Below are 15,565 nucleotides of genomic sequence, written 5' to 3'. Positions count from 1 at the left end.
AGTTCGGTTAAGCCCAGTTCTGGTATAAGTTTCGTTGTCTGGTATTTAGGATGCATCATTGTGGTATGCCTTATTGAACAGGTTGGTTTTTAGTGATTTTCGGAAGTTTGTTAGGTCGTGCATTGTTTTTATGGCGTATGGTAGTGCATTCCATAGTTGCGTACTTATGTAGGAGAAGCTGGATGCATATGTTGATTTACATTTTAGTCCTTTGCAGCAGGGGTAATGGAGATTTAGGAATGTGCGTGCTGAACTTTTTGTATTCCTGGTTGGTAAGTCTATGAGGTCTGACATATAGACCGGAGCCTCGCCGTGGATGATTTTATGAACCAAGATCTTGGTCTCCCGTTTGTAGCGGTATCTTCCCTCCCTGATACATGAAGACCAAGCTGCATTTGTCCATGGGCGGCAAACATTCGATAATATTCGTAGAGCCCTTCACATGATATATAATGCCCAAGCTAGGAATACTACTACTACTACTCCCCTATGTCTCCTATCACTGGACGCGAAAAAAGCGTTCAATCAGGTGTGTTGGCCATTTATCTTTGCAGTCCTAGAAAGGGTTGGTATCTCGGGTCAGTTTGTTCATTGGCTCCAGTTAATATATGAAACACCGAGTGCCTCTGTTTGGGTTAACAGCCAATACTCAAGTTCCTTCTCTTTCTATCGAGGCACGCGTCAGGGATGTGCACTATCCCTCTTGCTTTTTGCACTTGTTATGTAGCCCCTTGCCATCGTACTTCTTACCCTGGTGGAACCAAAGGCTTCCTTTCCAGTAATTTCAGATGTGCTGCGAGACTATGGTGTAGTTTCAGGCTTTAAGATTAACTTTGATAAGTCAGAGGCCCTAGATGTGAGCATGTTTAGTCAGCACATAGCCATATTACAATCTCGGTTCCCATTTCGATGGGCAACCTGATCCATACGATATTTGGGAATTCATATGAGGTTAACTTCCCTCTTAAGGTGCGGGAACTTTTCCTAGAGCTAGACCATTGGGAGGGGTTGACACTCTCCTGGTTTGGGAGGATCATTGCAGTAAAAATTATCATACTACCTAAACTACTATATTTATTCATGGCGTTGCCTATTTCCTTGCCAGACAAATTTCTACGGGGTTTGCAATTTAGAGTTTTCTCCTTCATATGGAAGAAAAGGCCACCACGGGTGCGTAAAGAGGTGATGTACCAGTTGAGAGTCCAGGGGGGATGGGAGTCCCATCTTTTATATTGTACTACCAAGCAGCCCATCTTAGAATATTGGCAGATTGGCTTCAGGGTACTGAGAAGATTTGGAAGCGGCTTGAGCAGGGGTGGTTAGATCCTAACCCGCTGAGAGCAATACCATGGCTACCTAAGCAGGTCCTGGGAGAGATAATTAGAGATTGCCTACCTCTGCTCCAGTGGCCTTTGACCACTTGGAGTAGGATAGGAAAAAATATTTTCCCAGGCTGTACATATTTTCTACACATGCTTATGCACTTTTCCCCCCACTTTACCCCAGGTACCCAGGATTCTTGTTACTGCTTATGGGAGGGCCTGGGCCTTTGTGAGTTGGGTCAAGTATGGGAGGAAGGTGTAGTTTTGCCTTTTGAAGAGCTAGGTAAAGAATATGGGCTCTCCACCTTGCAGGTCTTTCAATATCACCAGCTACAAGACCTCATCGTACTTAGGGCAAAAGGTGACTTAAGCTTGTCGGAAACCTTAATTGAACAAGGGCTTATGTGTGGGGGAGGGAGAGGTGACATTTCTAGACTATATAGAGCTCTCCTCTCATTCCATAAACCTATTGAGTACTATCTATCTAAGTGGGAGAAGGCTATGGGTGTAACATATGAGTTTTCACAATGGAAGCAAGTATTTAAATCTTTACTTCAGGCTTCTATTTACTCACAGGACATTTAACTAAATATCATAAAATTTGGGACTTATATGTTAAATGGACCTCACAATCGGGCACCTCCTAGTCACCCGATACCTAGATCAGAGAGTTCCATCTTGGGAAGGGAGGGGAAGGAGAGGGAATGGGGATTTGGGGTTACACTGCTATTAGCATTTATTCCTATGCTTTATTCAATAGGGTTGGTTTTTGGTTTGGTTGTATTTTTTATTGATAATTTTGTATTATCGTACTACCTTCTCAATAAAAGAAAAGAAACAATGAAAAAAAAAAGAAACAGAGAATTCATTCACTGGAAAATGATTTATGAAAATGTTTATAAAGCATTACAGGGCAACTGGGGAGGGGATAATGCTAATTATTTAAAATCAGTCACGCTGGAAGGGAGAACTTGCTGCCAACAAGGGCTAATTACAGAAATATTAGCAGCAAGATTACATTTATCAGCCTTTCAGAACCCTGAGATTTGCACAATTGTATTTAGATATACCCTCATTTTGAGTTGTAAGATTAAATGAAAATAGAGCAGCTATTTTTTATATAGTAGGTCCTAGTTTGTGAAACAGTTTACCACTGAGACTTAAGAAAATGCAAGAGATCAAACAGTTCAAAAGAGAACTGAAGGCCTACTTTTTTATACAAGCGTGTAGGGGTGAAGATCTGATTTGAGAAGACAGACAGTTTTAAAAGGTTTTTTAAATTGATTGTTTGTTCTTTGTTATTTTATTTTAGATATGTCAGTAATGTTATGTTGGATTGTGTGGTATAAAACTTTTTGCATAAATAAAAATCAGCGGCGGATCCGCCATCTAAACAAAGCTATTTGGGGTCTGTGGGGCATTCACTACTCACGACCACATCAGCTATATGGGCTGATCATAGGGAGCCGCGACCACATGAGCCCCATGTGCGACCATAAAAAACCAGAAGAAATCAACTCCCGGATTCTATGAAGGGTGCGATCCTGAGATGAGCATGCAACTAACTTGGGTAATGAGCCAATCTGTGTTTGATTTTAATATATATGGGGAATTGGAAACTGCTTAGTTGTAGGCGGTCTATACATTTTTAAAATAAATAATTGGGTGCTAACAATCAATTGGTACCATTTGGATTTGCTTGCGCAACTTCCTACAACTTATTCTATAACACTTAATGTCCAAATGCTATAGCGCAGTAGTTCCCAAACTTTTTCAGTTCACAGTACCCTTCGTGTCTGAGCAAGTTTTCGCGGCACCGTCCTCCCCACGGCTACACCGATCTTTGCCCCTCCCCCACCCCGACCACACAGGTCTCACCTTTTTCTCTGCACAAATATAACAGTGCCAGGCTGTCCCTATAACCAGCCCCTCCAAATGACACACTGATTACAATTCATAACAAATTACTATTCTACCTATGAAAAGTTATTCCATTATTATACTTCCTCTTTGTACATCTGTATGCTGCACAAGCCAGCATGTTTAAAAATATAAGTGAGATTAAATAAAAAAATGCTACCAACAATAAAGAATGACAATTCGGATGCAGCAGCTCATAGGTTTGCTTGCTTTGTTTTGAATGGGAAGGTAAACAGAGACTGACCTATTAACTTCAACTTTTTGACTTCATCCGGTCTCCTGATTTCATTAGGCACACACTGAGGTGCATTTTCAAAGCAAGACTAAGCCTCCTTGGCAGTCACCTCTGCCGAGTCCCGGACACCTCCTACTCCTTGTCTCCAGTGGCCACAGGGCTGCAGCAGCCTTCAGGCATGCACTGTGGGCTCTGCTGGTCCTTTGCCCCCACCGACTTCAACATCCAGTTCTGGGAGCAGAGGACCGGCAGAACTGACAGCTCATTTTTGAATGCTGCTACAGCCCTGTGCTTGCTTTTTTTTTGTACTTGATTTTCTGTTGCTGCTGTCTTAAGTAGCGGTTTGGGTGGGAGGGAGGTCGGAATTTGCCATGGCACACCAGTGAGTGCATTGCGGCGAAGCAGGGTGCCACGGCGCACAGTTTGGGAAACGCCGCTATAGTGTGCAACTCAAAAGGGAGCATGGCCATGGGAGGGTCAGGGCCATTCTCTCTAGATGTACGCAGTGTTATAGAAGTAGCAGGATTTGTGACCAACTTTGCATGCCAGGATTTACAGCAGGTTTCAGCTGGTGTGAATCCTCGCACAAAAGTCCAAGCTCAGCACGCCCTTTATAGAATCACACTTAGTACGGATTTTTTTATGGCACCCAAATTTCAATCTAGGATAAATTATTTCAAGATATCCAAACAATCGACATAAATGTGATGTGCTGTGCTTTATATTGGAAAGAGGAAAAGCCTCAAATACCAAGGGGATACTCCGTTGTTGATTTATCTTACAACCTTAGGGAGCCCCCTTTCATTCATCATAGGCTCAAAAACCTCCTTGGTGTATCCCCTTGGCATTTGAGGCTTTTCCTCTTTCCAATATAAAGCACAGCACATCACATTTATGTTGATTGTTTGGATATCTTGAAATAATTTATCCTAGACTGATATTCGGTGATATTCCAAGAGCTCTGATTTGTTATTTAGGTTGACCCAAATTTCAATGTCATTTATTGAATCTGGTCCCAAGTATGGGGCCACTCACCGTTGTCAGCACTGCAAATCCTACAAAGAAGTGCCTTATTCAAAGAACAAAATTGAAACAAGGACCTAAACATTTCAGGATTAAAACAATCAGGCAAAAGGAGAATGAGGTTTCAGAAAGACAAACAGGAAATCTCCAAGGGTTAGAAAGGATTCTATACTAAATTTGTTTTAAACATTGAGGGCGGCATCCCTGTGAGCTTCCAAAACAGTTTATCAGACAGGAAATGTTTCTGGAGTTAAAGAAAAACAAGAAGTTAGAGGTTAGAAAGGAAAGCTAATAATTAACCTCTCTAGAGGAACTGGCATGGCAGCAAGGCAAAGGCTTTGCCGGCCATATGACCTCACACTAGCCCTGGAACCAAAGGACAGATAATACCATATCTTATCCTTGGATCACAGGACTGATGACAATTAGGTTTCTGCCAAGTACTTGTGACCTGGATTTGCCACTGCTGGAAGCAAGATACTGGGCTACATGGATCATTGGTCTGACCCAGTATGGCTATTCTTATGTTCTCAGCACTGGAGTTCTGAGCAAGGGTGACATAGCAGATAACATCACTTCTTAACAATGAGGTTGAAGAGCAAATGACATCACTTGCTGTCTTGGGGTCAGAGCGCAGCCAGCACCACTGCCCAAGATGGGTGACCAAGAGCAAATAGCATCACTGGGATGAGCAACTGGCTCTAATTTTACAAGTCAGGCAAATCCATTCCTGGTTTACCCCACTACATAAACTTGTACTCTGAGCCCTTATTAGGAAAATTCATACAATAGGATAAAACTAGCACTAGATGTCCCAACCTTTCCAAGAGTGCCAGATGCTCACCCTATTCTTCTCCTATAACACAGGATGAAACAGAACTCTCACATTTTAGCAGTGCCTCAAATCTTTGCTCTGTCCAGATTCCACTCCCACCACAGTGCAGAACTTCAGACTTCTGTCATATCTTAGACTCCTCAACTGACAGGGTCACAGAGCAAACTGTAACATAGTAACAGATGACATCAGAGAAAGACCAACCGGTCCATCCAGTTGACCCCATTTGAGACATATCCCTTCCAGCACTCCACTACCCTGAGCAGACGAGCACATAAATTCCTATTGTCCACACCACCACATCTTGCACCTCCCCATCATGCTCATAGTAACATAGTAAATGACGGCAGATAAAGACCCAAATGGTCCATCCAGCCTGCCCAACAAGATAAACTCATTTTACATGGTATGTAATACTTTATATGTATATCCGAGTTTGATTTGTCCCTGCCTTTCTCAGGGCACAGACCATAGAAGTCTGCCCTGCACCAGTTTTATTCTCCAAATACCGGCATCACCACCCAATGTCCGCTAAGATTCCATAGATCTATTCCTTCTAAACAGGATTCCTTTATGTGTATCCCATGCATGTTTGAATTCCATTACTGTTTTCATCTCCACCACCTCCCGCGGGAGGGCATTCCACGTATCCACCACCCTCTCCATGAAAAAATACTTCCTGACATTACTCCTGTGTCTGTCCCCCTTCAACCTCAATTCATGTCCTCTAGTTCTACCACCTTCCCGTCTCCAGAAAGGTTCGTATGCGGATTAATACCTTTCAAATATTTGAACGTCTGTATCATGTCACCCCTGTTTTTCCTTTCCTCCAAGGTATACATGTTCAGGTCGGCAAGTCTCCCCTCGTATGGTTTGCAACACAAATCCCACACTATTTTTGTAGCTTTTCTTTGCACCACTTCCAGTCTTTTTACAGATACGGCCTCCAAAACTGAACACAATACTCCAAGTGGGGCCTCACCAACGATTTGTAGAGGGGCATCAACACCTCCTTTCTTCTGCTGGTTATACCCCTCTCTATGCAGACTAGCATCCTTCTAGCCACAGCCGTTGCCTTGTCACATTGTTTCTTCACCTTCACATCCTCAGACAACAACACCCTAAGGTCTCTCTCCTGAGTTGAGCTTGCTAATCTCTCCCCTCCTATTCAGTATCTCTCTTTTGGATTTCTACACCCCAAATGCATCACTCTGCTCCCACCCATTCTCTCCATCCTGCTCTTCCACTTCCATTCAGAAACATCCCATGTACATTTTCCTCTTTCATTTCCTCTGTTACCGTCACCAGTTTTTATTACCAGACTACCAATACCTCTGCTAGTGCATTATTCCAGACATCAGCCATGCCTCAATAAAAATATTTCTTTCTCCAGACTTGTGCCTTACAAAACCCAACAGTCCCTTTGACTGCTTTCCTCTTGCTCCCATTTCTCTCTCTCCTTTCCCCACTCTTGCTCCCCCTCCATCCTCACACTGGCTGTCCCCCTGTCTGTATGTGCTCTGACTCACACATATATATCCCAATAAACATTTACTCTTGATGTACAACACACAGCGTAATGTCCCCCACCATGTGTACACTTCACTGTGATCACAAAAGAAAAGTACTACACTCTTAGTGGTGCATTGTACTCGTGTACTGATGAACCCACTGTGCATCAAATAGATCAGCCCATTTTTACACTTTAAATATATTTGAAAAATGCTTTTTGTAAGAGGTGGAAAACACAGAGTCAAATGGGAAAAATCTTTCTTTTGAACGTGACCTACATAAAGCGTTCCATTCAGAGAAATTTGCAGATAAAGCTTTTTCTTTATTTGATTTTTTGTTCCCTCTGTACTTTTCTCATCAGTGTTGGAGTTCAATAATAACTATATTGTGTATTTCTAGACAGCCTTTCCAATTGTAATTCAAAGCAGCTTATGTTTTTCCCAGATATGATAAGTCTCTTCCCCAAAAACTTACAGTGTCACAGACTGATATTCAAAGGGTACCTAGTGACACAAGGAACACTATAGGTTCACAGATAAAGAATCATCCTCTTAGGGCCTAGTATTCAAACCTAGCTGATTTTCAGTACTAGGCACTTAAATGTGAACAAATGAACAGCAGGTCTAAATTTAAACGCACAGGGCCAAATACTCAAAAAAAGCTGAGCTCCTAAATTTGTGCCCTATTTTTAGCCAAACTGAGGAGCCTAAGTTTTCAACTGAAAATGTATCTTTAATTGAGGAGCTTAAAAGTTATGCTGCTAAATTTCTGCCTGCCATTCATTTGCATACATTTATGAGCCTAGGGCTGAAAATCTGTGCTAAGCTCCAAACTTAAATACACCTTGTTGCCAAGAAGTTTAGCAAAATGTTACGGTCAGTATTCAGCCTGCAGCAATCAGCATTTTTTAAGGTGAATTAGATCCAGGCCTAATCTGGGTACTGGCATTAACATTGAATATCCAGGACATTTATATCCACTGGAAGTTATCCAGATCTGGCTGACATTGTGTGTCAGTACCAGGGGCGTAGCCAGACTTCTGCAGGAGGGGGGGTCCAGAGCCCGAGGTGAGGGGGCACATTTTAACCCCCCCCCCCCCCCCGCCATTTTTGACCTCCCTGTCACCACCATCACTTTTGACCCCCCCCCCCAGCGCCAACCCTTTCGACCCCCTCTTCCTGCCGCTGCCAACCCTCCCCCGCCGCCGCCGTCGGGTACCTTTGCTGGCCGGGGTCCCCAACCCCCACCAGCCGAAGTCCTCTTCTCCGGCGCGGCCCTTGCAGGTCAGCAACACGGCCGCGCAGGCTTCTGTTTCTGTGAGTCTGACGTCAGACTCACAGAAACAGAAGCCTGCCCTTGCGGCAACGCAGACGCCGGAGAACAGGACTTCGTCTGGTGGGGGTTGGGGACCCCCGCCAGCAAAGGTACCTGACGGCAGCGGGGGAGGGTTAGCGGCGGGGGGCAGGGCCAAACCTATGGGGGCTCATGCCCCTGTGGCCCCACGTAGCTACACCCCTGGTCGGTACCTGGATATCTGAGAGTATGTGGTCCTACTTGCCTGGTTAGTTATCCAGTAACTGGCATTGGTTGTCCGCCCTGACTCTACCCCTAGACCACTCCAGCACTAACTGGACGGTGCTGCAGTGATCGGAACTGATATTCAGTGGTGCGCTCTGCTAAAGTGCCAGTGAATGTCTGCTCGAGACCCTCTTGGCACTATTTAACTGAGAAGGCAGCTCCTTGTGACTCTGGGTAAGTCACTTAACCCTCCATTGTCCCTGGTACAAAATATAATATGTAAACCACTTTGATTGTAACCACAGAAAGACAGTATATCAAGTCCCATCCCCTTTCACGCCCTGTTAAATAGTGTGGTATATTACTCCCACAATGTTTAAGCTCCCAAATGTGACCCTTTCTGGGAAAAGGTGACTAAAGTAGTGGGTCCAAAATGTTGAGAATGGCTGCTTTTTTTTTTTTTCATGTCATGAGTCCATAAGCCATCTGAAAAAGTTCCATCTAAACTTCTGTGCCTTTTTTTTTTTTTTTTACATAAAAGGATGGGGTTTGGACTGTTGTATTACAAATTGTTTGCTCTAACAGAATTCATTAAAACCTCTCTTTTCTTGTCTTTTTTTTTTTGTTTGTTTCTGGTGTCTTTAATCACCTTTTCCCAGAGATGGTCACAAATTTGCCAAATCTTCAGCTGGAAACTTAGGCTCCTAAATTTGGCTGAAAATAGAGGACAAATTTAAGCAGCTATCTTATGCTCTCAGCTGTTTTTGAATATCAGGCCATATAAGGGAAACTCTGTAACTGTGCATGTAGAGGGCACCATGTGACCCCCTGTTCTAGGCCTAGTTTCCTTTATACAGTAGAATGATACTGTAACTAGTGAAATACATAGGTGCAAGAACTTATGGCAGCCATTGAGCTCATGCTGAAATGCGGGATATATATGTGTTCTATAAACTACAAGTGTATGTGGAAAGCCTGCCCATGCTTCACCCAGACTGCGCCTATATTTACTCCTGCGTATAAAATACATGCTATGTAAGCTATTCACAGCCCTTTATGGATAGCTGGAGTGTCGGAAGGCATAGGTTTTGAACCCTGGTTTCTCAGTTCACAGCCTGCTTCTCTAATGTAATCCCTGTTGTGATTACAGTGTCTTTAACTCACACCACACTATCACCAGCACATCTACAATCCTTTCGCACAGCTCATGCGCAGTCCCATCAGAGAGCTCCCTGTCTCCCAGCACATGCACCATTTTGTCACAGACCTGCAGCATGCATGAAACCAGCATCCACTCTTGTCATACATCGTTGTGCCCCCAGCACATGTATGGTTCTATCATACACCACACTACCCTCCTCACGCACTCCTTTCACACCCCTTGGCACACTGCTGTCATGCAGCTCACTGTACCTCTGTCCCCCACTTATCTTCACGCTGCTGTCATGCACCTTGCTGCCCCAGTGTAATCTTGCTAGAGATCTCACACACCTCACTGGCCCCCAGCATCCCCCATCCATGCTCCTACCATAGACAGTCTTCATTTCTGATCCCTGTGGGACTGATTGCTATTTCTAGGGTCCAGTAGCACAGAAACAGGAGGTGATTGGTGAGAGGAGCTTTATTCTCGTCTTCTCAAGAGTGATCCACTCAGAAGATTCACTGTCTGCTGCACGGAAAGCAAGACCCTGTATGCAATGCACCTGCCAGCTAGAGATATTAGAGAGAAAAAACGATGGAGGGGTGGAGGTGGAATCTGGTAAATTAAGTACTTGAAGGAGTTGCAAATGCCTCAGCACCCCGTGTTTATGCTGCTGGGGAAAGAAGGTTTCTGTGCATTCAAGTGCACCAATATAGCCAAAGGGCTCAGAGGAACTGGGAAAGTGCTTCAGCTGAAACCTTGCTCTAGTCAGAAGGGGAACACAGCAGCGACACATATATCCAACATAGACCCTATTACATCCACATATTATAAGCCCTAAGTGCACGCTATGTTGTGTAAGATGGTATCTGTAAGAAAGTCTTTATCATTGGAACAGTGTGTTTGTGTTAAGTGTGTATGTGTGAGACAATTACAAGTGCAAGGAGAGAGAGCTGTCACAGACATATTCCCCCTCTTGGAAGCGGGCAGTCGGTGAAAAAAAAATAACTGAGTTCGATTCCCACTTCAGGCACAGGCAGCTCCTTGTGACACTGGGCAAATCACTTAACCCTCCATTGCCCCAGGTACAAATAACTACTACTACTACTACTTATCATTTCTATAGCGCTACAAGGCATACGCAGCGCTGTACACCATACACTGCACAAAGAGCTTACAATCTAGATAAGACAGACAGAACAATTAAGGGTAAGGGAATAAAGAGGCGAGGATAAAAGGACAGGGCAAGCGAGCAGTGGTAAAGAGGTGGGCTTTAAGTTTGGACTTGAAAATGACCAAAGAGGGGGCTAAATGTACAGGCTCGGGAAGTTTTTTCCAGGCGTGAGGTGCAGCAAGATAAACTTTTTATTGTAATTTGAATATTTTTACTGCTGTAACTGTCAATTGCTCATATTTAACTTATTCCTGCTGTACACTACCTTGAGTGAATTCCTTCAAAAGGGCAGTAAACAAATCCATAAATAAAAGGTTGTAGGATGAATTCAGAGGATCACAATCAGAAAATGGATGGTATAACAAAACAAAACTTAAATGGCTGCCTGTATGTTGATGTGTCAAGATGCGCTTAGATGGCGATTCCAGCTGTGAGGAATAAGGCCGCTGCCCAGCAGACTTGTACTATTTGTATCCTGCAAATGACAAGATGGATTTGGATAGGCTGGAGTGGACTTCAATGGCACCTCCAGTAGCTGGAACTTAAGGACAGTGCCAGGCAGACTTCTACGGTCTCTGTCTCAGAAATGCCAAAGGACATAAAAGTACCTGTATACAATATGTAAGCCACATTGAGCCTGCCATGAGTGGGAAAGCACAGGGGTACAAAATGTAACAACAAAAAAAAACTCCTGCAATGCCTGCTGACTTTTCAAAGTGAAGCGCTGTGCTCCAAGGCCATCGTGCACAAAGACTCCATGTCTATAAGCAGCAAATTAATCCTGTCCTGATCTTACTCTTTTGCCTGTCCTAAAGAAAATGCATGCAACAGGGTAAAAAAGAAATCGGATTTTGCATTGTGACATGGAACCAGGTGGCCACTCGGTGTGGAAGGGAGGGGGATACTCAAAGCAATTTGAATAACAACACCCTTTTGGACAGGGTGGGCATGTAAAAAGTGTATAGGGCATAGGTTGGTCCTACTGTGAGAACTGTGTCAGTGTTTTATGTTAAGGCTACAAGAGGTGTGGCGGGACACATACTGCCAGGAGTAGAGAGTGGACACAGACTGGGTTACCCAGATCCAGGAGGGAGATTTCGGGGTGGTTCTGGATTTGACAACCCTATCCTGGTTCAGTGTGAGAGTTGCGGCACTGATTTCAGTGAGTCAAATCACACATATACCACACTGCTTTGGGAAGTAAGTTAAAAAAAAAACCCAGACTAGTCCGTTTCCCTTCTGGAGCTGGGTATCTGGGCAGCTTTGCACAGGTTATATGTTACACATTAAATTCTCTACCCTAGAGTATGGCACTGCTTTCTGTATGTTTATGTCACATTTTATCTGGCCCAGCAATTTCCTCTTGCTACTTTGGATTTCCAGATTAAATTAGAAGTGGCTTCTCCTGAGATGGCATAAGTGGTCTTCATTCACAACTAGCCAGGGAGCTTCCTGTTTCATATCCACACCCAACTTCACTAGAGCGGCATTCCTTGGCCAGGGTCCACATACCAGGGCTCCTTACGGATTGAGTGGAGCCACTAGGTGTCGGCCTTGTGCAATGACTGGGCCTCCCGTTCCCTAGAAGCTGTGAAGGCTGTCCCTGCAGTATCCCCAGAGCTCTACCCTTGCAATCAAATTCAAGACCTCCGGATAGCAGTCCTGGGCACTATACTGAGCTACCACGCCAGCCTACCTTTTACCTTTTCTATACATTGTGGATTTGGCATAGATATCTCTGATTTCCATGTGTGTTGGGATCTGCGGTTCATTACATGTGGGTCCTGTTTTCTAAGATGACAACTACTTATTTGTAGAACAGAGCCTGATGTACTCAGTAGTGCGAAAATGTCCTGTCTCTGTAGCACATGTGCCAGGGAACACAGCCACAATGCAGGTCTGGTGACCGGCAGCATTTCCCTTCTCATTCTGCACTGTGTATGAGACCTGCAGCCCATATTACATGTTACACAGTAGACACAGAGGCATTTGAACTGCCTGGTAGTGCGTCTCTGCTTTGTTTCTATGACATTAGTTATATGTTAGATGCAAGTATGGATTCCTGCTTTTATCTGTGAGCCTGGGTGACACATAAGATGTAGGGTGAGTTTGGCTCCCTCACGGGACATTTCCCTGTGGCACATACTTCATGTTAAACACTAGATACAGATTGGGTTTGGCTGCCCCGCAGGGAGTTTCTCTGTATTTTGGAATCAATATGAGATCTTCTGTGTGTGTATCAGAGGTGAGAGACACATGTTACATATTACACATGAAACAGTCTCGAGTCCCTCCTTTCAGCGCTAAAATGTAGAGATTGGGGAGACTCCAAAGGGGCCAGTAAACTCCTGCTGCAAATATGAACCAAGGGATTACTGGGGGGGGGGGCAGCACAACAAAAGGGGAATGTGGGGGGGGGGGGGGGATCTGAGCCCTACTTTCTAATCTCCTGCATGCAGGAGGCGGCTGGAAACTGCTTCACAACTGCAAGTAATTTATAAAAGGAAAAGGCAAAGGAAAGAGGAAAAACCAGAAGGAAAGGGAGAAACAAAGGAAGAAAGAAGAAAAAGGGGGAGAGGCAGGAGCCTTACAGCAAGGGAATGGCAAAACGGGCATTTCCCCAGCGAATGATGTAGCCCCTGGCGGCACGTTGCGACCTGGGCTCCTTAAAGAAGGCTCCTGGTAATGGAAGGGACATGAGCCCATCAGAGAAACCAGCCGGTTTCAAAGCTTTGCTTGGCTAATTGATTTCTTCTCATCCCCACCCAGCTCTCTTTTTGCATCTGAAATGTTAAATATAAAGTCTGTTCCCTACACCGATTCTCTTTGTTTTGAGGGCAAACTCCTTCATTTGCAGAAGCCCGTTTAACAGAAGAGGGAGACAATAACAGCTATGAAAAAAAAGACAAGACAGAAAGTGACCCAGAGACGGTGGTGGAGGCTAAGGAAAATAGGAAAGAGACAGTAAGGTATAAGAGAGTGCAGAAAGAGTGCGCCAGAAGAGAATGGAAGTGCAAGTGGGGAATGACAAATATGCAGACAAAAAAAGCCTCTTACCGGAGGACGTGAGGGAACAGTGCAGGTCTGGGGAGTAGAAAGTCCCAGGAGTAGCAAGTCAAACCAGATCCGCGGAAGGCTTCCTCCACCACGTCCAAGAGTACCTGAGTTCCAGTGGTTAAGTTCCACCTGCAGTTCCGCTCGGTCCACAAGCACGTGAGATGCAGCAGTGAAATTCTGCTACGCCTAAAAAAATCCGTCCCCGGGTTCTACAGGTCCAGCCAGACACCTGAGGTCTAGTCTCCGATTCGGATCCTGCCAGGTTCGACGGATCAAACAGCAGCTGGGAGCCAAGAACAGGTTAAAAGCAGGTCCAAAGACACCTGAACCGCAGACATTCCGGGACCCCAACTCTTGCAGGTAGGGTGAGGAGCTGAGCCGGGGCAAAGCAGCGGGCAGCGAGCCGCCTGCCCAAAGTCCCAGTGCACAGCAGAGTTCCCCGGCTGAGCAGGCAAGTGGCCTCCAGCCCGGCGATTTGCATAGCCCATCCCCCTCCCAGCTCCTTGCAAGAAGAGGAAGGGAGGGAGGAGAAATGTGCCAGAGGGAACACACAGCCTTCTCGCCTCCCTCTGCCTCACCTGAACAGCCCTCTTAGCCAGCCCCCCACATGCTGCGAGCTGGGGCCACCCCCCGGCAGAGACGGAGGAAATGAGCAATCTGAAAATTCTCCTAATGTATCGATTGTAACTCTTAATGTGAGCAATGCATCTCTCTGGCAGAATTCTCGGTAACTCCATGTGATTTCAATACCCCAAATTTTAATCTAGGCTTCCTACCGGTGCAGGGACCAGTTTTATGTGTGTACATGGGCCAGTGATATTCAGAATTAACACTCCCTGCTGCCACCAAGATTTACCAGTGGCAGCTCCAGCACAACACTTTCTGTTTTGGTAAGGAAGGCATGGCAGCTGCTGCTTAGTATCCCCTCTCTATCTCTCTCCCCTCCTGTCCAGCAAACCCCTCTTCCCCTGCCGCCACTGCCGCCTCCTCCTCCTCACTTTCACCCCTTTCCCCTGCATCCTTCTCTTTCTTCCCCATTCTTTTGCCTGCATTTCTCTTCTCCCATTTCATTCCCTCATTCCCACCTACCCATTAACCAGCAGCTTACCCCTCTTCTGTTCTTACTCTGCCCAACGAGCATGGAGGAGTGGCCTAGTGGTTAGAGCACTGGTCTTGCAATCCAGAGGTGGCCGGTTGAAATCCCACTGCTGCTCCTTGTGATCTTGGGCAAGTAGTCACTTAACCTTCCACTGCCTCAGTTACAAACTTAGAGGCAGATGCAGCAACCAAACGTAAAAAAATCTAAATCGTTAAAGTCCCTAACGATTTTAAAATAACGAAAAATGCACCAAAAAAAAAAGTCACACATGCTGAGATCGGTAGTGAAACGTACAATGTATCAAAGAATCACAATACACATCGTTAATCGGCCCCCAAATCATGCGCAGAGCAGCCAAGCGTTATGTTAGCTGCTCTGCGCATGCCACAAACAGTCAAAACACAGTCAAATCGCAAGCACATGGCTCCCAAATAAAAACAAAAATTAAAAAAAGGGTCGGGAGGGGGCAAGGGCGCTCATCAGGAGCGTCCTGTACAGACGGCCTTGCCCCCCCCCCGCTGCTCCCCACTTTCCGCCGCTCCCCCCACCCCGAAAAAGCAAAATTCTAGCAGCCCCTGCCCCCTCCCCACTTTCCGCCGCTCCCCCCACCCCGAAAAAGCAAACTTCTAGAAGCCCCTGCCCCCCTCCCTTCCTCACTACTCTCTCACCTCAGCTCCGCCTCCCGACATCCTCCGTCCGTGCCCCGCCCCCTTTTGGGGTCGTCGCCGC

The 15,565-nt window shown here is 45.4% G+C and overlaps 1 protein-coding gene across 2 annotated transcripts in view; it reads right to left on the bottom strand.

The window, feature by feature from the left end:
- SEMA3F (semaphorin 3F) overlaps positions 1–14,177 on the bottom strand; it is a 549,876-nt gene extending 535,699 nt beyond the window's left edge. For both annotated transcript variants that reach the window (XM_030205370.1, XM_030205371.1), the window contains exon 1: positions 13,738–14,177. The gene's annotated coding sequence lies outside the window, so the exon portion shown is untranslated. The remainder of the gene's footprint in view (positions 1–13,737) is intronic.
- Between the last annotated feature and the right edge of the window lie 1,388 nt (positions 14,178–15,565).

Source organism: Microcaecilia unicolor, chromosome 6 (genome assembly GCF_901765095.1).
Source record: "Microcaecilia unicolor chromosome 6, aMicUni1.1, whole genome shotgun sequence".
NCBI classification, from domain to species: Eukaryota; Metazoa; Chordata; class Amphibia; order Gymnophiona; family Siphonopidae; genus Microcaecilia; species Microcaecilia unicolor.
Note: the sequence above shows the minus strand (reverse complement) of the source record. Positions and strands in the feature narration are given on the sequence as shown.